This window comes from Mytilus galloprovincialis, chromosome 4, assembly GCF_965363235.1.
Source record: "Mytilus galloprovincialis chromosome 4, xbMytGall1.hap1.1, whole genome shotgun sequence".
In the NCBI taxonomy this organism is placed as follows: Eukaryota; Metazoa; Mollusca; class Bivalvia; order Mytilida; family Mytilidae; genus Mytilus; species Mytilus galloprovincialis.
In genome coordinates this window covers 47,084,068-47,107,912 of record NC_134841.1, presented here as the reverse complement: position 1 = coordinate 47,107,912, position 23,845 = coordinate 47,084,068, and the positions used below count along the sequence as shown (strand labels likewise).

The 23,845-nt window shown below is 34.0% G+C and overlaps 1 long non-coding RNA gene across 1 annotated transcript; it reads left to right on the top strand.

The window, feature by feature from the left end:
• Positions 1-10,897: 10,897 nt before the first annotated feature.
• Positions 10,898-18,096, top strand: LOC143072289 (uncharacterized). Its single transcript, XR_012977121.1, has 3 exons — positions 10,898-10,954; positions 13,277-13,334; positions 14,202-18,096. It is a non-coding gene; the product is annotated as an uncharacterized LOC143072289 (long non-coding RNA).
• The last annotated feature ends 5,749 nt before the right edge of the window (positions 18,097-23,845 follow it).

Sequence of the window (23,845 nt, the reverse complement as noted above, 5' to 3'; positions counted from 1 at the left end):
ATGCCTCTGTTTCCTATAGGTAACATGCATAGTCGCATTTGTCATCCATTCTTATGATTTTTCAGATTGAGTTATTTTGGGAGAAAAACGACAAAAAAGGAGTCCGGATATGATTCCGTCATCAGATTGACTTTTAGTCATAGATTAGACTTCCTGTTTGAAACATGCACAAATACAACCAATCGTATGATAGATAACAAAAATGAAAAATAGATAAGCCAATCAGAGCATTCTCCATATCATGGTGTTTAGATCGCAAGAACCACAACTATTATACCTCATTAGGACAATTATTTTTCGCGTTTATCTACATGTAAACTACGATTATATACTACTTTAATATATAGAGACTCTGTGTTCTGTCAGGGAATTTCTATATGAAAACTACGATTATACTACTTTAATATATAGAGACTCTCTGTATTCTGTCTACTGTTTTTTTTTTTTTTTTTTTTTTTAAATGTTTACTATTTAAGACAACAAATGGAAGTTTTTAACGACCTTGACTGGCTATATAGCCCTTGCACGGTCGGTACTATTTAAGGGGTCATACCAGTTGCATTTATATTAAAATAAGTAAAACATGTGACACAAGTACAACCAATCGTAGAGCGTTCTCCGTATCATATAGAGACTCTGTATTCTGTCAGGGAACTTCTATATGTAAACTACGATTATACTACTTTAATATATAGAGACTCTCTGTATTCTGTCTACTGTTTTTTTTTTTTTTTTTTTTTTTTTTTAAATGTTTACTATTTAAGGGGTCATACCAGTTGCATTTATATTAAAATAAGTAAAACATGTGACACAAGTACAACCAATCGTAGAGCGTTCTCCATATCATGGTGTTTAGATCGCAAAATTCACAACTATTATACCTCCTTAGAGAGGACAAATATTTTTCGCGTTTATCTTCATGTAAACTACGATTATACTACTTTAATATATAGAGACTCTGTATTCTGTCAGGGAATTTCTATGTTAGTATAGAAAGTCCCTGATTCTGTTTACTGTTTTCTTTGAAATGTTTACTATTTAAGGGGTCATACCACTTGCATATATTTTAAAATAAGTAAAACATGCTCAACTTCATCTAAAACTACCTCGATCAAAAACTTTTACCTGAAGTGGGACAGACGGACGAGACGAGACGGACGGACAGACGACCGCACAAACCGGAACGCACGGATGCACAGACTAGAAAACATAATGCCCATAATTGTGGCATAAAAATTTATTGTTAAAAGGGAAAATAGTGATTTGGCAGACCTTTTTCGGGGCGTCGGGATCGGGTGTTTTTAAGCTCGGGATTTGGGGATTGATCCTTACGGGATTCGGGAATATATTTTTCGATTTCGGGATATGAATTTCTTTAAATTCTGCATCTCGGGATTTCATGGTTTTAAGCCCAGGATTTCGGGATCAGGACCCCCTCCGATCGACAACCCCTCAAATTAGCTTTAGTCGGTATTAGTCATTTATACATGATTCAAATCCTACCATTGGCATGTTTTAAAATAAGGCTCTCAAAAATAAAGCACTGATGGATTGTCACAGAAGCATATTTTTTAGACTAATAATGTTCTATATATACAGTTACATTTATTTCATGTTTGAAACGGTGCAAATTTTTAATTTGATTTGACTTTGACCAAAGGAAGCATTGTAGCAAAGGAGAAGAATAATTGTGGTCGTAGGCCAGAAACACGAATATAATTGAATTTAACAGAAAGGAAACAAATATCGGACTTTGGAAAAAAGGAGGTACCTTTTATGTAATTCTCCATACATAATATCTTTTACAAAAAATCATCCTACAACAGTTCACAAGCTGTATATGCCCGCGATTTCGCGGGTGTGTTCTAGTACTATTAAAGGAGGAGACCTCATTTGTACTATTAAACGAGGAGACCTCATTTTGTGTGTCGCTTCTCCTCCTCCCACAATAAATTAATCATCATGCCTCATCATGTCCTATAGGTACTATGCATAGTCACCTTTGTCATCCATTCTTATGACTATTCAGTTTGGGTTATTTTGGGAGAAAAAACGAGAAAAAAAGGTGTCCGAATATTGTTTCCGTTATCAAACCGACTTTTATGTCAGACATGACTTCCGGATTTAACATTGAGAACCAATCGTATGATAGATAACAAAAATGAAAAATAATTTAAGCCAATCAGAGCGTTGTCCGTGTCGTGGTTTTTATATCGTTAGAACCACTACTATTATACCTCGGTTTTAACTTACACATAATTTTCATAAGTACTCGGACGTACGTGGAAAGGACAATTATTTTCGCGTTTATCTGCATGTTTACTATGATAAATATATACTACTATAATATAATATAGAGACTCTATATAATATGGCAGTGAGTTGCTGTCATCAAACCGACTATTAAGTCAGACAGGACTACCGGTTTTAACATTGAGAACCAATCAGAGCGTTGTCCATATCGTGGTTTTTATATCGTAAGAACCACAGTTGACTACTATTGTACCTCGGTTTTAACTTACACATATTTTCATAAGTACTAGGAAAATAGTTGTCCTGTCCCGTCCTAGTACATTTTTTGTACTTATTGCGTTGATAGAGACTCTCCAAATAAAAAAGCAGCGAACGTCTAGGAGAAGGAATTTATAGTTTATAGCAAACACATTTTACCAATAGTTTACTATGTTCATAGTATACAGAAACGCAAAAATAAAGGAATTTAACAGAAAAAATAACAGACTTTGGAAACAAGGGAGAGGGCTTAAACTGTTTCCATGTACCTATGCATTTTGATACCTTTTCTGAAATTCTCCAGATATGAAATCCTTTGCTGGAATTCTCCAGACACAAAATCTCACAAGCTTTATAAATGCCCGCAATTTCGCAGGTGTGTTCTAGTTTAAAGTGAATGCATGGTGCATTAGAATTTGTTCCTTTGATGGTTTTACTCCCATTGTGTCGAAACTTCTGCAGTGTACTTTAAGTTCGCGAGGGTGTCAGTAGTTATTATTTCGGTAAGTATAATGTTTTAAAGACATAATTATATATGCTGTAAACAATATTTTTACTTACTTAGGTTTACTTGGGTTCTCTTGCTGATACATGAACTAAAGTTCTCCTTTATCAGTCTCTCTATTTAAATCTTCTCCACTTCCGTTGATTGTTGATTATAGTCTTCGTACATCATTGTTTGGTTCTTCCAGTATTTGTCTAGTCTATTCTTAAACGTATTTGTGGTTGGTGATGTCACTATAATTTCGGGTAGTGTATTCCATGTTCTCACCACTCGTAGAGCAAAGGAATTCCTTTTCGATTTATATTTTCAATGGAAAGAATGTATCTCCCTCATGCAAACCTCTGATTCCTTGTTTGGATTTTATTAAACTGTTTGCCCCTTTTTCGTTTCATCACCTCTTCTGGAAAAACATTTTAATGTCGAAATGCGGATTTTGTTGAGTAAAATGTGCATCGTTCATATTATTATAAGGAGGAGGAAGATGTGTTCGAATTGTCTGATAGTGAACAGTGACATCCACTGAGGTACCCTGAAAACGTTTTATAGAATAGTTGTATTCCAGATTATTGGGTTTATAATACTCATTCTCGTCCAATATAAAATTTGCCTGTACCACGTCAGGAATATGGTTATCCATTCATTTGATGTGTTTGAGCTTTTGATTTTGCTATTTAATAAGGGACTTTTCGTTTTGAATTTTCCTCGGAGCTCTGTGTTTTTTTGTGATTTATTTTTTTACTATATATGGTTAATCCGCTGCCATATTCTGTATGTGTCTGTCCAAAGTAGCCTGTAGGAGGAGGTTGTCGTTTTTTCATGTCTGTGTTACCAGTAGTCGTTTTAATTTGGCCGTTTGTTTGTTTTTTCATTTGCATTATTTCTTATCTATCATTTTATGTTCCTTTATAGCTACTGTATACTATACGGTATGAGTTACCACTGTTTTCGAAGGCCGTACGGTTGCCTATAATTGCTTGTATACACTTCATTTGAACGTGGAAAGTTTTATACAGATGTTAATTCAACACTACTCTCTAATTGAGGCACTCTCCAATAAAGGTGACAACAACCATTTAGTTGAACATTCTCATTGGAGTAATACGACGAGAGTACATCACTATTGGAGTAGGAACTGATCACTCTTTTAGATTACCTGCGTTCACCTCTGTTTACGTTAAGTGCTGATTGAAAGGGGTTGTCGTTATTTGTAGTTAAGTTTTAAGTGGGGGGGTGCATTATTTTTTTTTATTATTAATATGGTTTTTGTTTCTATATTTACAGTATTGTCTATCCTTTGTTCTAAAAAAAAAAATACATAAGTAACTTTTTATATTCGTTCGTCTTAGGTTTAAAATCAGGTATACATAAAATTGAGAATGGGACTGGGGAACGCATCAAAAGAGAAAACAAAACCCGATCTAAGAGTAGAAAACGACCGGAGGCCCCAATGGGTCTTCAATTCAGCGAGAAAATCCTGCACCTGTAGGCGTGCTTCAGATGGCCCCTAAACAAAAATGTGTACTAGTTCAGTAACAATAATTAAACGTCATATCAATGAAGGCCACACATTGACCTATAATGGTTTACTTTTATACATTGATATTTGGATGGAGAGTAGTCTCATTGGCACTCACACCACATCTTCCTATATCTATATAAAATTAAAATAATACAATGACCAAATTTAAAAAAAAAGTAAATTTGATATATTAGTATAGGATTGGCTGAGTTTGGCTAGTATAAAACACCTGTACCGGGACTTTATTTTAAAAGATAATCTTAATTTCTTAATCTTTTCAAAATCTTCAAAAATGTACTGCTATTGAAATTTTGTTTCCATTTCTCTTATTCCCCGAAAACTTTTCCATATGCAGTGACGTTAAATCTCTCGTTAGTACTTCAACAACCTAAATGCAAGGCAAACCCATGATGAATGATTATGTAGGCATACGTTGAATATATATAGTGTTAATTGGTTCCGAGAGAAGAAGAAATAAAACCCCAAATCATTTGACAACTGTCAAGACAAATTTTAAGTAACCAATAGAAAGTCATCGAAAATATGAAAAAAAAACATCTAGTCCAGTCAAACTAAGATTTAACCTCAGACTAATAGCAACAGAAAATGTTTTAGTTCTAATCTATAGCATTATGCCCTAAATATACACAGAAAAAAGTCCCATAATATCTTTATGGGATTTTTTTAACTTGAGGAAAACTCAAAATCAGCATTTTTAATTTCCAATGGAAATTAACATTGGAAGGGGAGACAACTCCGCAAAAATTAGTCTTTTTTGTCAGTTTTTGGTTGATCTTCTTGAAATTTATGTAAAGTATGATACTTTTATGGGGTTATAAGTGAGTATTTGACTAAATTATATAATCCTCTGCTCGTGAAATGTACAAAACCGAATTGTTTTATTTTTTTTTTTTTTAGCATTTTTCATTTAAGAAATTGCAAATTTGAAGCTTTGTGACCATTTTGAAAAAAATAATGTGGAAATCTGGTATTGTTTATATCTGTATATTTTATTTTTTCAGCATCTTACTTATCTAAAGAAACTTTAAACCACAAAAAGAAGAATACATGCTTAATTATTTTATTAGATTTGAGATTCTTTACTTTGAGATGTTGAAAAATCAAATTGTAAACTAATGAACTACGAAATCTATAGTATTAGCTTGATAAAAGATATGAAAACACCTTAAGAGTTGTTTTTTATACTCTTAAAACCGCTGAAAAATCAAGAAGTATTACATTCTGATGAATAGAAGCGGTAAAGTTATAATTTTTTATCAATTTTTTATAATGCTAAAGATTAAAACTTAAAAATCTTCTGTTGCAATTATTTTCAGGTTAGGGTCAAATTTATGCTAGATTAACTGGACTAATCGCTCTATTCCATGTCTTATCTTCTTGTTTATTGTTGGTGTGTTCCATGATTCTGTACTGTTTTTTTTTTCAGTAGGACACGTTCGGTTAACTTTGGCTATAAAACACGAAAATAAATTGGCAAAGTTATCACTAATTGATTTATCTTCTTTGTCGATTATATGTTATGTATTTTTATAAAATTGAGAATGGAAATGGGGAATGTGTCAAAGAGACAACAACCCGACCATAGAAAAAACAACAGCAGAAGGTCACCAACAGGTCTTCAATGTAGCGAGAAATTCCCGCACCCGGAGGCGTCCCTCAGCTGGCCCCTAAACAAATATATACTAGTTCAGTGATTTTGTAATAAATGTACACAAAACGTGCATAAAGCTTAAGGTACACGAACAATACAATATTGAGGAATATTATAAACCGCTTACATCCACTTCATATGAACTTTGGTTGATAGTTTTCTCATTGTCAATCATACCGCATCTCCTTGCTTTTATGTAGAGGACTTAGTATAGTACATACATGTATCAATTAGTACATGCATTGGTTCAATAATTGTATTACTATTTCAGATCATTTCAAGAAACTCGTTTCATATGACTTCAAGAGAACCGTTACATGTAACGATTGTTAATGACTTATTATAATAAGTGACTAGAACACACCCGCGAAATCGCGGGCATTCAGAGCGGAGTTAAAAAGTATGTAAAGTGTTGTTAGAAGTTTTATACCTCCTCCTTCATTTCCAAAATTCCCAATTTTTGGTTTTCTATCAATTTCAATATGAACATTTATGAACATTTAAGTAAGGAGCCTGTAGTTCAGTGGTTGTCGTTTGTTTGTGTGTTACATATTTGTTTTTCGTTCCTTTTTTGTACATAAATAAGGCCGCTAGTTTTCTCGTTTGAATTTTTTTACATCGTCATTTCGGGGCCTTTTAAAGGTGAGTATGCGGTATGGGCTTTGCTCGTTGTTGAAGGCCGTACGGTGACCTATAGTCGTAAATTTCTGTCATTTTGGTCTCTTGTGGAGAGTTGTCTCAACATGGCAATCATACCACATCTTTTTTTTTTGTAATCAATGAATTTTAGTTTTGTAAAATATTTAATAAATGGAGAATTTCAGAAAAGGTATCAAAAGTTCACATGAATAATTTTAGCGCTTATCTGTATATTACTATATAAATAAAGTGTATTTACTTTCAATTCTTAGTTTAGTAACCGATCCATGGTGGTCAATTGAATAGTATACAGACCCTCTCCATTTAATAAACTCTGAACAGAATTAAAATACACTTTATTCGTACTATTTGTTTGTTCAAAGTATACAGAAAAACGCAAACCGGAAGTATAATCTGACTTAAAATTTCGTCCAACGACGGGACAATATCCGGATGCCTTTTTTCTCGTTTTTCTCCCAAAATAACTCAATCTGAATAATCATATGAATGGATGACAAATGCGACTATGCACTGTATATATAGGACACAGAGTCGTGTTGATTAATTTATTGTGGAAAGAAGAGAAGCGACACCAAAAATGAGGTCTTCTCGTTTAATAGTATAGATGTCCTATGGTTAGATAAAAGACATTTACAAATTCGATATTATGTAATAAAAGTCTTTTAAGGGTACTACTTTAATTAATGGTTTGACTAGAAGTATCTTTGCGACTGTCACCTTCCGGATCACCTAATTTTATCCCAGTTTATGTAAGGTTCGTGGTCAGTACATTAGTACTCATGATATGATTTATTTTTCCATGAAGTTTTCAATCTGTTTTCAGTAGGTGTTTTATTGAGGCTTGTATAGGGTATATTGGGATACGGGATATTTGCCATTTTAATTTTAGGGATATGGGATATTTGTCCTAAAAGTAAATGGGATATGGGATATTGATGCATGATTTATAAGGATATTGAATTTTTAACATGATGAAAAAAAAATAAGTGGAATTTAAAAGTTAAGTACAGAAATATTTACATCTCACTTGATAAAATTGCCCAAAAAAGTTTAATATTAAAGGTCAATTAAGTGCTTTGTTGATTTTAATTGAGTTTATGGTCGTTTTATTTAAAAGTCAATCCAAACCCAAGCGAAAAGCATTGATCTATTTTCGATATTTATATGCTCATATGTACTGATAATTTTTAAAGTAATTTTGTTTTGCTTTCCATACATGATACTTCGTTCCTTATTGTTGATTTTCCTTTTTTGGATAATGATGTTCTTTTGGCACTATCTTACGGTGTTTCTGATATCACAACTCCTCCGCTATGCCCGTGTCTGTTGTAACATTTTGGATTTTAATTAACGAAAAAATCTATGTATTACTGGTAAATTATTAAGTCAGGGATTTCGTTACCACAAATCACTTAAAATCTTTACTAAATTTTAGATTTGGTTTTGAAGTTTAGTTCTACCTGTAGAAAACTTATTTCAAACGGGATAGCACATCCTCATTTTTACTGAGATGTTGTTTACCGTGCCATTGGATGCTGGATGTGTAATGATAGATAATTTAGTCTCAGATGCATTACTTTTTATTAGTTGTAATTGGCTTTGAACTAGCTGTCAGTAACTGCGAGTACTCTCAGATCTGTACTTAGTGTCTTTTTGTTGATGGGATGTACAAGTACTCGGTCTCTGTTTTTGTTAGATGTATTTCTATTTGTATCCATCTGATGAGTTAAGCCTTTTTCAACTGATTTGTATAGTTCGTTCTTATGTTGTTACACCACTGTCCCAGGTTAAGGGGAGGGTTGGGATCTCGCTAACATGTTTAACATCGCCACATTCTGTATGTATGTGCCTGTCCAAAGTCAGGAGTCTTTAATTCAGTGGTTGTCGTTTGTTGCTGTGTTTCATATTTGTTTTTTGTTAATTTTTTTATACATACATTAGGCCGTTAGTTTTCTTGTTTGAATTGTTCTACATTTGTCATTTCAGGACTTTTTATAGCTAACTATGCGGTATGAGCTTTGCTCATTGTTGAAGGTCGTACGGTGACCTGTAGTTGTTATTTTCTGTGTCACATGGTCTCTTGTGAAGAGTTGTCTTATTGACAATCATACCACATATTTTTTTATATTATATGCTCATATGCATTCATAATTTTCTTGAAATAATCATAGATTTTTGTTAGATGTATCCATCTGATGAGTTAAGCCTTATTGTTGTCAATGTTTCTATTTGTTTTGATGCTTTATATGATTACAGGATATTTTCTAGTGTTTTACCTCTTATTATACCTGGCGAGGATCTTCAGAGGTCTCCACGTTTCACAGATTGCTCTGATGTGCAACGGCTGTTTTGCCAGACAAGCTGGGGCCGAGGGACGTCAGAGCACGTCCCATATCAAAAAGTAGATATTTCGCGGTATAAACCATGTTAATAATGAATAATTACTAAATAATCAATGTAAATTAATATATTTTCTTTCTATTATTGGTGTTGTGAGGAAGGAAATTAAAAAAAAGTAACAAAAATATTGGGATCTATGTAATTCATAAAGTTCAAGATCACAGAGTCAAATGTTGTGTTATTTCTTTGCAAAACAAGGGCTGTGCAAATTTTGCCTGCTGTACAAATATTGCATCAGTTAAGTGTAATGTAGGTACATTAGCAGAAAGCTTTCTTGTGTTAAATTTTGAGTTATTGAACTTGCATGCTAAATATCCACTTTTTGATATGGACGTGCTCTGACGACCCACAGTCTCAGCTTGTCTGGCAAAACAGCCGTTGGATGTCAGAGCAATCTCGGACAAGAGACAGGGTTGAGTCCTTCTGTTCTCTCCAACATAGGTTAACGTGTAGGATGAAGTTTCTTATCAATGAATGTAATTTTACAGTCATATGCATCACGGTTTGAACAATTAAAAAAAAGTCTGAAATTAGACCCCTTACACTAAATTTATCGTTTAAGATCACATAAAAAGAGATTGTTATACAAGGCTCTAAGATGGAACACTTCATCTTTTGGACACATATATTCTTATTTAACACTGGAAGTATGCACTGTAAATTTCCTTTAACCCAGTTTGTTTTCCCAGTCAAAATTGTTGAAGTTGTGATGATGAGGAAAAAACAGGGCTTGGGAATGAATGTATAATGAATTTTTGGGATATTTCAAAATAGTTTTAGGGATATGGGATATTTGTAAAAAATATTTATTGGGATATTAGGGGTAAATATTATAGGGATACGGGATATTGAGATAAAAACTTAATGGGATATGGGATATTGATACCCCCCCTAAACAAGCCTCTTTATTCTATATTGTCCCTTTGATAACACCCCACTACCATACTGAATATTGATATAAATCAGCAGTGATGGCTTCATTGTTATGTTATTTTCTACCTAGACACATTTAGTTTTTTTCTTTCTTTCTTGAAGTTATCCTTATAATAACGAAATATTATAAACCATTAAACAATCATGAAATAGGCTCAGTAATGATGTTTCAACGAAGCCGTATCTGCATGCGACTCAACATTCTACACAATTAAGATGCTTTCAATCAACAGAAAGTTGTTATGATTGAAAAGAATGATCTCATGAATTATATCCTGATATCCAACGAGCGAGTTTGGATAAAGAAAGTTTATATATTTACCCTGATGGAAATGGCAGAAAGAAATATCTGTGGTTTTTAAGACAGTATCGTTTGATGTATACATACATACATATTTGGATTAAACGTTGAAGAAAGAAAAAAACATAACAAAACAATGATTAATTTCATTATTTCTATTTACTTTAGTAAATTAAATTCTTTTGAGAAAGTTTGCGTATGAATTTTTTTTTATTAAAAATGTAGTCATACGAAATGATGGATAGCTGTCGTGTTCTACATTTTTATATTATTTCAAAGATTTAATTAATCAATTTAATAACAAGGGGAAGTGTAAAAACTACCTGGAAAGTGTCAATTTGTTAATTAGCATATTTATTACGCTCTTAACTTTTGTCATATAATACAAGAATGTGCAGCTGATTGATTCGTTTTCGTTCTTTTTTATTTGAGGAGAGAAATTTATTCAATATGGTATGTTTAAAATATTATATGCATTTATATGTATATTTTGTATAAGTACGTGAATATTGTGTATTTTTCAAATATTTAGAAATTTTATAATGTCTTTTTGAAGCTGTATAATTGATATTGTCTTGTCTACAGGACTTGTGGGAAACATTTTCGCAGACAGTCACTTTGACGAAATCTTTCGTTTTTTCACTTCATTGAATTTCATCAAATTAAATTATTTATTTAAGGATGTGAAGAGACTCGCATACGTTCAACTTTTATGATGATAATTTATAACCGTGTATGGATCCAATGGTTTCTGCGTTTTCAAATTGATGTTATACAATTAATATATATAGTTTTCAAGTTACTATGAACATGGCGATACGGAGTTACAAACGTACTATTAATTTGGTCTTAGATGCATGTTTGTTTTTATTAGTTGCTATTGGCTTTGTACTAGCTGTCAGGCAAGTACCCTCAGATCTGTACTTATTGTCTTAGGATGTAAAAGTACCCGGCCACGTCCAATATGTTTTTTTTTTTTTTTTTTTTTTGTTAAATGTATTTCTATTTGTCACGGTTTTCTCGTTTGAATTGTTTTACATTTGTAATTTTGGGGCTTTTTATAACTGACTGTGCTGTACGGTGACCTACAGTTGTTAATTTCTGTGTCATTTTTGTCTTTTGTGAAGAGTTGTCCCAAGGTCAATCATGCCATATCTTCTTTTTAATAGTTATTAATAACATTACATTAAAAGTGAACAGTACAGTTAAATTGAAATGGGTCGTGGTTTTGTTTGTAATTTCATTTAGAACCTACTGAGTATTATCAGCAATTTGCCTTGCAACAGTTCCAACTAAGTACCTTATTTAAGAGTAGTCTGCATTCAATCAGACGTTAAAAAAGTGAGGTGATAAATACCAAAGGGTCAAACTCATAAGTAAAAAATAAACTGACAACGCTATTGCAAAAAACGAACGAAGACAACCAACAGATAACTAACACAAAATAGAAAACTCAAGACTGAGCAAAATGAATAATGTAAAAACTTAGGTGTGATATCAGAAGCTTCGGAAGGATTAGTAGATCCTGCTCTACTAGTGGCGCCATTTGTGTTGATCATTGAAGTATAAATACGGTGGCATGTTTGTTTTAGAAGGTCACATTTCGATGGAAAATGACTGTGGTATGACATTTGGAACATATCCGTCACCATCAATGATGCCAACTCGTGACGGCGTCCGTAAAATTTTAAATACGTATTCACATTTGCACTATTGAAAATAATAAATTGTGACAGCTTCAGGTTATTCTCACATGGTGTTGAACTACTTTAGAAGCTTGAACCACTTAGTATAACGTACTGTTCTGTCACACGTCAAATGATTGCACCTGTTTTGGTGAAATTAATCCTTTTTTTCAGGAAAAGGCGTTACATAAAATAAATTAACACTAACCACACAGGAAATAAAAACCAAGACAAAATGCATCATTAAAAACATTGTGTTTTACTTTTACAACATATGGACATGTTGGAGGTTTGGAACTTATTTAGAGTTAACAAAATTCAACAAGAAATGCCACCTCATGACAACGTTGTCAGTTAGTGCCATGATATACTAACCTGCTTGCAAGTTGAATGAAATAAAACTCCAGTGTTCATGCTTTGCAATTTACTTGCAATTCCTGGTAAGCAAAAGACTCACGATATGTATTTTAATCGAATTGGTCTGGTTGCTGTATTTAAATTAAGTGCTTTTAAATTAGTTTTGTGAAATCATATTGCCTTATATGCGTATCTGTTTTTTTGCATTATTATGCTTATTTTATTTAACTCTGAGTGCATTATATTCTTATGTTGTACAACGTTCTTTTATTGTGTGTGTATTTGTCTTGAGTTTAATGCGTTGTTTATATGTTATTACTAAATTTTGAATATCGACGTTAAAAAGCAAGCCTCGACTTTTCGGACAAATATACAAATTTCCCATTAACGCATGTTAGTTTTGGTTTATGCAACAAGTCAAATCAAATTTTAATATTCTGCAGATTGTATTTTACATAAAATGAGAATGGAAATGGGGAATGTGTTAGAGACAACAACCCGACCATAGAACAGACAACAACAGAAGGTCGCCAATAGGTCTTTTCAGTGAATACTTTGACTTTTCGGATAAATATACCAATTTTCAAGAAACCGCAAACTTCAATATTCTACAGTAATTTGATGTGGGTACTTTCGGATACATATTATGACAAATAAAAACGAGCAACACTACAACCCGAATGCATATATCTCTTCCCCCTTAATTCTAAAATATATTTGTTTCTACTTCCAGATAATGGTGCCTAGAGTATCCGTTTTGTTTGCCTTATTCTTCGTTTGTAAAGTTAATGGTAAGTAAAACATGACATGGGATACATACATTAACACGAAACAATATATATTTAGAAAAATATATAACAGTGTTTATCCGTGGTTTTCAGTGATACATATCGAATAACACACTAAAAACGATTTTTTTTACCATACACAATACAAGGGATTTTTTTATCCCACAATGTGTACCTCATTAACTTAATATAGGAATAAAGATATAGATTAGTATTAATCAAGTTGATATTAGTTTTAAAAGCTCAATTATTGATTAATTGATTGTTGCAATTGCTTGCTTAACTTTAGTGGCTAAACTATTTCATGTAATTTGAAATTTCACCCAATGAGAGTAGTTCAAAGTTAATTTTTACACCATAAAGCCAGTAAACTTAACTGACACCATATAATGGAAACACTGTGATATCTGATGAAAGTGATGAAAAAACATAAAGGAAGCAAAGAAAATACGACTTACTAAAATACAACAGATCGCTAACACATTGTCTTCTTTGCGACGATCTCAGAGATGCCATTGCAAAAGCAAGTACGGCATACATCCAGTTCATATAAAAAAAAAACTGAACATTACTTTGTGCCTAACCATCAATCTTTTTGTATGTTCAAATCAGGTCAGTAGTATATATATTCTTGTTGTTCATCACATTTTAGTAAGATATTTAACAGGGGTATGTTATTAACTGACTATGCAGCATTCCACACTAATATACACATGTTTGGGTCGATTCTAGTGAGCTGCAATGATAGGAACATCTTTACTTAGGTACATACATGTTGAATCAATCTTAACAGTCTTAATATAAGGATTGTTGAATCAAGACAATTAATTTTATGATATATTTGAATTATATTTACTGTTATTTTTGCAGCTCAGCGTTCTGTCAAAAAGTTCAGTAGCAAGAGTAAGTCAAATGCTTCAGCTTCCAAATCCACACTATCAGAAGTTGTCAGTAGTAGAAGTGTACCAGTGGTTCAGAATTCTGATTTCGGTTTAGCGAGTGCTTCTAATAAACTATTCCCATCACAAATGCAGAGCAATTCTTTTAGGGACATTGTAGATTTGACACACAACCGAAACAGAAACGCTGGCTTAGATCGTCAAAACAATCAACTACAAACACTTCTGGATTTAAATGACATTACAGCTATGGAAACATCTATTAAAGATCCGACAGTCCCAAATCTGTTTTCTCATACATCAGATTTACAGAGGTCACAAGAGAAGTCGGTGCTCGGAGGTGAAAATTCACGAAGCACAACGAAAACAGAAACAAAAGTAACAAAGACTTCGACTGTTCAAAGGGTAGAGCCTCAACCTATTCCAAAGCCTTCTACAAATTCTATGCCAATGATTATTCCATTTAATGTAAACGGAAACTCTGACAGAGTACCAATTAATCCAAACAGCCCCGAAGCAGTCTGGATAGAAACGCAAAATTCTATTATAGACACAAGGAAAAGTCCATCATTGGATCAAAATTCTATAAATTTGTCACCTAATCAGGAAATACATAGAGGATTACCTAACGCCAATACGGAACCAGAAACTTCTCAAAATAGAGAAACTGAGTTGTTAAATAACTTTCTGCAACCTTTAATTCCACGTGGTAATCCTCCTCCAGAAAGAATTACTCCTGGCTCATTCGGATTATCACTTCGAAACAGAAATATGGCCCAACTGGTCAGTGGTTTGGCGACTAGACCACAGCCACGAAGGCCGAGACAGATTGCTATCGGAAGAGAATCTGACAAACCAATTAGGGGAATAATTGTAAGTCAATCAAATATCAACCAAGAGCAAAGACCAGCTAATGGCATAAACACAAGTAATCTGGAAAAGAAAACATCACAAAACCAGAAACCCGAAAAACAAATAACTAGTGGACTAGGAAAAATTAAAAATTTGTTCGATACAAATAGTGTGCAGGATTTTGGATTATTGAGTCGGTCAGTTAAAGACGGACTAAGTACCGGAGAAACAAATAGTTTGGATGGATCAACTGCTCCTTCCTGGGTTCAAACAAATAGTCAGGAAATAGGACTTTCACAATCGGAAAAAGGCGTTCCCATAACAAGTTCACGACAAGAAACAAGATCTTTAACAGATAACCCAGAAAATTCTCGTCTTGATCCAACTGTAAGTAACGAATTCAATGAATTTCCACTTTTCCCTGGTATTCCAGGCAGCACAACAGATTTTGGTAATCAAAATGACATTGGTGGATTTGAAGCCCCTAACCAACAGATAATTACAGGCGTCGAAGCATTAAACAATCAAAACATGGGTTCAATGCGAAATAATGTTAACGATCAGAGTGGAAATGTTATTGGTGACAAAGAAATAGAAGAATTGATCAATCGTGTAGTTTCTAGTGTCGATCCAAATCCTTTTCCGGGTGTTCCAGTACAACCACAAGAACAAACACAGAATGGTGAAACAGGATTAGCAGGAGAGTCAAATCCGGGACAACTGAATACTCCATTCGAAAATGGCATGTTGATGCAAAACCCTTTTGAAAGCGGTTCTCAGAGTCCAAGAATGGTCCCAAGTGCACCAGTTTTAAGTAATAATGGACGCCCATCCTCCCTAGACAACACGCAAACACAAAATAATGCAAACCCGTCTGCTCGCGTTTCTGGTACAAATGTTCCAAATCGACCTAGAAGTCCGTCTCAGCGAGGTCGTATAGGACCAAGTAATAATGGTTTAGTACCAAGACCAAGACAAGCGTTACCTAATAGAAGACCTACTGGATTTACCAGACCTGCAAATAGAGGTCAAATTAGAGGTTCAACAACAAATAATCAACCTGTGGTTAGAAACATGCGTAATCCTGGTAACCGAAACTTTGGTCGTATAAATCAGAATCGGGGATTAAATAATATTGTAAATCCTAGACCACAAATTTCTCAAGGTCCGACTAGGATGCCAAATAATGGAGCTCGACCTATGCCTTTGAATAATTTTCAAAATAGTAATACTCGTCAAAACGTACCTAGCAATTCACAAGGTCAAACTACTTCTCGTCTCCTAAATGCAATAAATAATGCGTTTCGTAACAATAGGGGGCCGCCATCCAATACAGCTCAACGAAACAACGTAGTTCAGCCAACTAATTCACTACCACAAAACAGAAATAGATTCGGCCAGGAACCTTCAAATGTGGTTGAGGAAAATAGACTGTTGCCTAATCTCCCAACTTCACCAATAGAAGCTAGAAGAGCTATACGTAGGATACAACAAGCTCGCACACTGCAAGAAATTCAACAAAGTCAGCAGACGTCACAACAGAATGAGGTAACAGACCTTTCCGGACCAGTAGGTCAAATTGCATCCAGGGCTTTAAACCAAAACAACGAAGCAAATCTTTTAAGACCATGGCCTCCGGTTAATCAACAGATTAGATCAAATTCTTTGCAGGAAAATCTGTCACGGAATCAAAATTCAAGTAGTGCTTTTCGAAATTCAAATGTAATAAATCGTCTATTGCAATCAATTGATTTGCCAAAGAATTTACCAGTGGGACAAATAGGTTCGTATATGATACTTCCTTTGGGGACAACGAATAATATGACTTTACCTAGAAATGCCGGTAATGGTAGAAGGTCACGTCAATTGTCTGCAATAAGTTCTCAGCTAGCTTCAGTGTTAAATCAAATAGTTTCTCAAAACAGTAATGTGCGTAGGTTGCAACCAAACCCGTCAAATGTACGAGTTCCGACACGGCAATCAGCCACTCAAAGGCGAATTATTCCAAACCAACAACGGCGGACTAATCAATGGACAAATCGTCCTCAAGCAAGGACACAGACTAGTCTAAACAGTGAAACACTAAGAGCTTTGCAAACAATCTTAGGGCTCTTCCAAACAAGACTATCGTTAACACAAGCCCAACGACAACGTCTTCAAACTGATTTACAGAATATTGTACTTAATCGAATGCGTCCAACAGCTGGTCAACCCTCACAACAACGTCGTCCAGTGTTACCAACAAATATGGTTCGACAAATAGGACCACAAGCAAATGGTCAAAACTTTAGAACAAGTAATTCTCAGGCGCAAACTAGATCACAAACAAATGGTTTGCCAAGGACAAATAACCAGCAACCACCAGTTGCAAACAATCGGCGACGGACAAATGTATTTTAATTTTGTGTTCCATTTGAACATTTTGTAACTATTGAGTCGATGTAATATTTGAAGGGACTTACATTACTTACATGACCAACAATCGTGATACACTCCCTCAGTTGTTTTTATTAGATTGAAGATAATATTTTGCCAAAAGAACATGAATATAATAAAAACCATTGCATCATGTGTATATGAAAGTCGAAAAAGAAATAATTCATATCTTTTAAAAATATCTCAACGTAAATTCAAATATATAATATTATACGTGTATTGTTAATTTATAGAGAAGAGACGGTTGTGAATTTTAGTAAGCAATGTAGGTTTTATACAAACTAAGTATGTTTTTGGTAATTTTTTTAAAAGAGTTGTTCTCCTCTCATTTAACGATTTCCAATGCTTTTTTTCATAAGGATTCTAATTCGCTGAATCCATAATGGTGACTTGGAAATACAAATAAGATATGTTTTCTTCTTTCGACTGAATCTATTGTTAATTTGTTCCTGAACATGCATGAAATATTTGTCACTGGACGTTAAGATTGCATCACAAGAAAGCAATCAATCCACGATGTAGTTTGAAAGGTACAACAGAATCATAAACTGTGAGAGATTAAACTTATTGTAACTAAATATTGTTTCCAATTATGTTTTTTTTTTTTTTTTTATTTTACGTGTTAATTTTTTATGTTTTGAATTGTCATTTATTAAATATAACAATTATATCAAGGAAATACAAGTGACAATGATGACATTATGATTGCTAATCGAATGAAATTAAATTTATAATAAACATTTGTAAATACAAAGGGGTCACGCAGGTGTACAGACACTGATTATAAAAGATAAACAAGGAATTGTACGAACCAAATGCAAGAGATGTCACTATCTACAGTACTATTCCGAAGGTTTTGCTAGGTCCCTAGGCCTACACAACGCATATTATTAAATATAGATGTATATATGTGTTCACCGAGAAAATTCCGTGTAAAAGATTTAGAATAACATGAATAACGTGTAGTTCTTTCGTAATTGTAAAAGCTTATATTTCACATTCAAATTAGCCAAACTCAAATTAAATCCTTTTATTATTTTTTGTCAGGCAAATTAAAAAAAAACCAATAAAATCAACACTCCGAACAAGAATTCCTTTTAGCGGCCATAAAACGGCAATCATCGAATCAAAGATTATTATTAGTATGCCACACACGCGTTTTGTTGAAAATAGAGACTTTATTATTTATAATACATGTATAAATGTATTTTGTCACACATCTCTTTACGTAATAGAATGCGAGAATACATTAAATATTATTCAATAGTATGTGTACAAAGGCGAATCAACATTGCACGACCATGATAATGATACTAACCACTCGGATCTCCCCCAGCCTTAATTTAGTTTTTAACCGCAATAGTTCAATAATATATGGGTTATACGCCGACGAGACAGCAACCAAACGACACAAAGAAATCAAGATGCAGATGAAAAGCATTAGAGAATTTTTAACTGGGCTGTTTCTTGGCGTAAAGAGAGGAACGCTATTTTATCTATGTATATAGAGGTAAACGTGTGGTCTTCAACAATTAACGCGTGTCCACACTATAATCTACGGATTTAGTCAAAAGTAGGGAAAATCAAGAGCTCATTAAACATATCAAGGCCTCTATGATTCGAATTTTTGGTATCGAGGATCACTTGATGACATTTTAGCTAGGGTATTCTGATATATCTTTGAGTGTCCAAATTTATTTCAGGACCTCCATAATTCACCTAATGGATATCCTGTGTAGGCCCTGTAGATAACCATGGTGCTCTATAACTATTTGGGATATCCTGATGTATTTCAGAACCTCCCGAAAAAAGTAGTGTTTATTGATTATTTCGGGATATCCTCAAATCGAGTTATGGAGCTTTTCCTACTATCCAATAACATAGCAATGATGTCAAAACTTAAATCGAGCATAGACAGGCACATGTACATCTGGTGGCGTTCAAATAGTTGTTGTCTTGTTGATGCGTTTGTGGTATCAACAGTTTCTCTCCATCTTCAATACTTTTGCCAAAACCTAAAAGGGGTTTAAAACAACGTCTGTAACACTTGAATTGACAATTTTGGCCATACTTGACATTTTTGTAGAAAATTTCTTGCTGAAAACAGGTTTACTTTTTTATCTAGGGTTTTAGCCTAAAATGCAACAAGAGTGCACACACTGAAAAGTCTCGCGTTCTTTACTAATCATTGATATTATGTTGATAGTCTTAAATATAAAGCTTTATTACAACTCACATAAACTTAACATTAACCAAGATAACTAAACATTGACCAATGAACCATGAAAATGAGGTCAAGGTCAGATGAATAATGCAAGACAGACATATACAGCTAACAATTCTTCCATACAACAAATATAATTGACCTATTGCTTAATTGTTTAAGAAAAACAGATCAAAACACAAAAACTTAATACAGAACAATGAACACTGACATAATTAAAGATCATTAGATATTTCCATACACCAAATATAGTTGACCTATGGCATATAGTATTAGATAAAAAGTTCAAAACTCAAAAACTTAACTTTGACTTCTGAACCATGAAAATAAGGTCAATGTCAAATGACATATGCCCGCGAGACATGTTACAATCATTCCATACAACAAATATAGTAGACCTATTTCATAAAGAAAGAGAAAAACAGACTAAAACACCAAAACGTACTATAACTACTGAACCATGAAAATGAGGTCAAGGTCAGATGACACCTGCCAGTTGGACATGTACATTTTACCGGCCTTCCATACACCGCATATGCGAGGCCTATAATTGCTTATAGTATCCAAGATATGGACTTGACCACCAAAACTTAACCTTGTTCGTTGATCCATGAAATGAGGTCGAGGTAAAGAGAAAACTGTCTGACAGGCATGAGCACCCTGCAAGGTACGCGGATACCAAATATAGTTATCCTTTCACTTATAACAAGAGAGAATTAATTTGAAACATTACAAAAAATCTGAACTTTGTTTTTGTTTTTCAAGTGGTCACTGAACCATGAAAATGAGGTTAAGGACATTGGACATGTGACTGACAGGAACTTCGTTACACGAGGCATCTATATACATAAGTATGAAGCATCCAGGTCTACCACCTTCTAAAATATAAAGCTTTTAAGAAGTTAGCTAACACCGCCACCGCCGGATCACTATTCCTATGTCAAGCTTTCTGCAAAAAGTTGCAGGTTCGACAAAAATCGATAACAATCATCTATACTATTAAACGAGAGGACCTCATTTTGTGTGTCGCTTCTCTTCCTTCCACAATAAATTAATCATCATGCCTCTGTGTTCTTTAGGTAACATGCATAGTCGCATTTGTCATCCATTCTTTTGAGTTATTTTGGGAGAAAAACGACAAAATAGGTGTCCGGATATTGTTTCCGTTATTAGACTGACTTTTACTCATAGATAAGACTTCCGGTTTTAAACATGCACAAGAACAACCAATCGTATGATAGATTATAAAAAAATGAAAAATAAATAAGCCAATCAGAGCGTTCTCCATATCTAGGTTTTTAGATCGCAAGAACCACAACTATTATACCTCCTTAGAGACAATTATGTTTTCGCGTTTATCCACCTGTAAACTACGATTATACTACTATAATATACAGAGACTCTCTGCATTCTGTCTACTTTTTTCTGAAATATTTACTATCTAAGGGGTCATACCAATTGCATATACATTGAAATAAGTAAAAAACATGTGGAAACAAGAATGTGTCAATAGTATACGGATGTCACATCGGTACTATCATTCACTATGTTGAGTGGACCGTGAAATGGGGTAAAAGCTCTAATTTGGCATTAAAATTAGAAAGATCATAATCATAGGGAACATATTTACTAAGTTTCGAGTTGGTTGGACTTCAACTTAATCAAAAACTACCTCGACAAAAACTTTAACCTGACGCGGGACAGACGGACGGACGAACGAACGAATGGATGAACAGACTAGAAAACACAATTCCCATAAATGGGGCATAAAAAAATATTGCTGAAAGTGAAAACTTTAACCTGAAGCCGGACAGAAGGACTGGCGAACAGACTAGAAAACATAATTCCCATAAATGGGGCATAAAAATTTATTGTTGAAAGTGAAAGTAGTGATTTGGCCAAAATGAAAGTAGGGTAGAGATTAGAGGGAGGCAGGACTTATTCGGAACGTCGGGATCGGGTGTTTTTAAGCTCGGGATTACGGTATTGATCTTTACGGGATGCGGGAATATTTTTTTTTTTAATTTCCGGATGTCGGGATATGAATTTCGTTAAAATACGGACCTCGGGATTTCATGTTTTTAAACCCGGGATTTCGGGATCAGGGCCCCTCAGACCATCCCTCAAATGAGCCTTAGTCATTTATACAAGATTCAAATCCTACCATTGGCATTTTAATAGGGCTCTCACAAGGAAAAGCACTGATGGATTGTCCTAGAAGCACATTTTATTAGAATAATAAGGGTCTATAAGCAGTTTCATTTATTTCATGTTTGAAGCGGTGCAAATTTTAAATTTAATATGACTTTTACCAAAAAATGCATTGTGGCAAAGGGGAAGAATAATTGTGGTACAAGGCCAGAAACACGAAAAATAATTGAATTTAATAGAAAGGAATCACATAACGGACTTTGATACCTTATATGAATTTCTCCAGTCATAATATCTTTTACAAAAAATCCTACAACAGTTAACAATCTGTATATGCCCGCGATTTCGCGGGTGTGTTCTAGTTAATAATAAAAAGGACAATAACTTGTATTTTAAAAAAGGTTGATTTCGAATTTCAGCTCTTTGGACATATTTGTAGACATAGAACTGGCAAACGTTTTTTTTTTTTTTGCCATTTAGAATTTCTCTCTATCTATCTAAAAAAAAATATCATTAATCAAGGGCATTAACTCCTATTAGGATTCGGCTGACGATTACAGCTATGATGACTTATCTGTAGATTTTATCTTGCCATGTTGGGTCATTTTGCTGGTTAAAAAGCCTTTTACTAGTAAATTATTTCAAAATTATAGGCAAAAGTGAGAAGAAAAGGTCAGGAAGGAATTCCTACATTAAATCAGATGACTAATTTTTATTTTTACTAAATGAATGGTAGAAAAATCTTGATATTCTGCACTTTTCTGCCCATGACAGATAATCTATAGATATTTGGAATGGTTTTCAATTCAAACAAGTATATTCAGGACACTCAAAATTTTGTCTATTAATAATGGAATTAATCTATATTCTCCCAAGCTGTACTGAAAGATATCCGATAAAAAAGCAAATTCAATCTGATAATGGAAATAGATTAGATTGTCTTGGTGATGATGTTTAGGTGGGTTTAAATATTTTGAATTTCAATAATTCTAAGTTTCTTTTGCTTAGAAAAATTGAACCGAGTGGCAGATTCTGCATCTGTGTCAACGTAAACACTGAAGAGATTAAATTTATTGTGAGTGACCATTTGTGACCTAGGGATTGTTTACTATTATGGACGATACTAATAACATAGTACTTTTACTAAACATGAGACCAGGAAGGCTCAATGTTATTAAAACATGTTAAGTATAAAAAATATATTGGGTGCTCTTTGTGACCATGCGATCGAAGGGCTCTTAACCATAAAGAACGGTAGTGTTTAGGTGTAAAGAAGAAAGTCTCTCTTTTCCCCTCTATCATCCTTCATAATAAAACCTGATGACATGTATTGATTCAGTTTAATCATTCGTTATTCGTCACAAAGAATATTTTTTTTTTGTTATGTATTCTAACTAGCGTGGCTATGTATGTATGTCCTTCGAGATTCCGCCAGTTTAGACGCACTCCTTGATTGACTGCAAGGGTACAGCGGATCCATGTACACTCCCTAAGGATTAATGGAGATGTGTCCTTTACAATATTATCCCATCACCAGAACAATCCCCAGCCAACACCGCCCAAGGGAGCATGTAGGACATCGGGAAGTCTGGTAACGTATTATGGTGGAGGAAGTCGAAGTACTCGGAGAGAACCACCTGGCTTCTCGGCGGGAACAGACAACCCGAAGAGATTTCACAAGATTGATCTCCTGGTCAAGCTGGGGACAACTTTAACCTACAGAGGCCCCCGAAGTATCCATCTAGTTTAATTCCGGTCTGGATACCAGAGATGAGTGTGGGAGGATGAAAATCATCCTATTGATGTACTGAAAATTCGACGCAAGACAAGCACTTTGCTGTTTATATACTATATAGATATAAGAAGATGTGGTGTTAGGGTCAATGAGACAACTCTCCATCCAAGTCACAATTTGTAAAAGCAAACCATTTTTGGTCAAAGTACGGCCTTGA